A 1,559-nucleotide genomic window follows, 5' to 3' on the forward strand; every position below is an offset into this window, starting at 1 on the left:
CCTTCTTCTTTTTTCATCTTTTTTTTTCTTCTTTTTTCATTACACGATCGTATACCAAAATATAAACAATCAGTCGTCCCAGATAGACATAGATAGATCACTATTTATTCCACATGGATAAGTGATAAATCTAAACGATTGTTAACGATTGTTTAGTAAGACCTAAATAACAATCGTGTATCAATATCCAAACAATCTTTTAGACTATATTATATGATCATTTAAATTATAAGCTTTTTTCGCACGTGTGTTGTCGATTGATTACGGGGTATTTTTGTTACTTCACATTGTGGGCATGTGGACTTTTTCCTTTTTCAAAATCATTCTATATAATGTAAATATTTTACCAATTTGTTATGTTTTTAAAAAAACCTATAGTTGTTTTCAAATACATTCATAATTTATGATAATAGGGTTCATGTCACTACATTTTCTAAATTACAAAAATAGTAAATATAAAAACAGATAGTCGTCTGATAGTCGTATGATATCATTAATTACTTGTCATATTTTTTATATTTGTCATATTTGCAATATGCAAAAAAAGAGGTGCTATAGATAGTTTTTTTCTAAATTTTTTTATCATCCGATATAATTACTAATTTTTATTTTGTTAAATTCTTCCTTCAGGGAGAAATCCACAACCCATGATTACCCTCCGTAGTGCTTTTTCTATTATTTTAGTTTTTTCATGCTGCAAATTCATTTCTAAATAGAAAAAAAAAAAGAGTTATTTTAAATGACGCATTTTTAAAATATTTAGAAATATAGAAAAATATCACAATTTATATGATAGATCATGATAGACTACTATCTATATCTATCATGAAACTTATAGACACATTTAGTCGTATATCTTGGTTTATAATATATAAACGATGATATTTTATAAATATTTTGATTTATTTTATTATATTTAGAAATAGCTAAAAAAAAAGAGAAATTGTAAAAAATAAAAATATTTGACAAAATATTTATACTTCACTAAAAAAAATCAAGTGTAACAAATTTTGTCTTTAGTAGTTTTGTTCGGTAAATAGTTTATCAATTTTTTATTTTGAAAAAATTCCAAAAAGGAAAAACAATTTCAATATATAATTTCAAGTTTCATGTTTATTTCTTCTACGTTTATTCAATAAAATAACTTCTAAACCGTTGATTAATGATTACAAAGAATTTATGTGTACACTTTTAGATGGCTTTTGTAAGGTCTAGTTTGTAGCTTCATTTTTTGTTAAAAAAAATTGAAGAAATGTACGCATTGCTTGGCTCGTCAAAAAGCAAACCAATATTTTTTGTGTTTGGATTGAAGAACACCCTGAAAGATGCAGTTGTTTCTACAGATACTCTCTTTGTAATATTTGGTTTTCCGTAGAAAGAAAATATAGCAATATGACCCCTCATCAATTTTGGTCAATCAAACACGGAGTTCTTATCTACTAGATAGTAGCCAACTGGATGAATCTGGATATTCTTTTACCTCGAAATCTTTCACCTTGTATATCACACACAAATACTTGTATACATACATAAATTTTAATAACTTGTATATCAAGAGA

Source organism: Cucumis melo, chromosome 5 (assembly GCF_025177605.1).
Source record: "Cucumis melo cultivar AY chromosome 5, USDA_Cmelo_AY_1.0, whole genome shotgun sequence".
In the NCBI taxonomy this organism is placed as follows: domain Eukaryota; kingdom Viridiplantae; phylum Streptophyta; class Magnoliopsida; order Cucurbitales; family Cucurbitaceae; genus Cucumis; species Cucumis melo.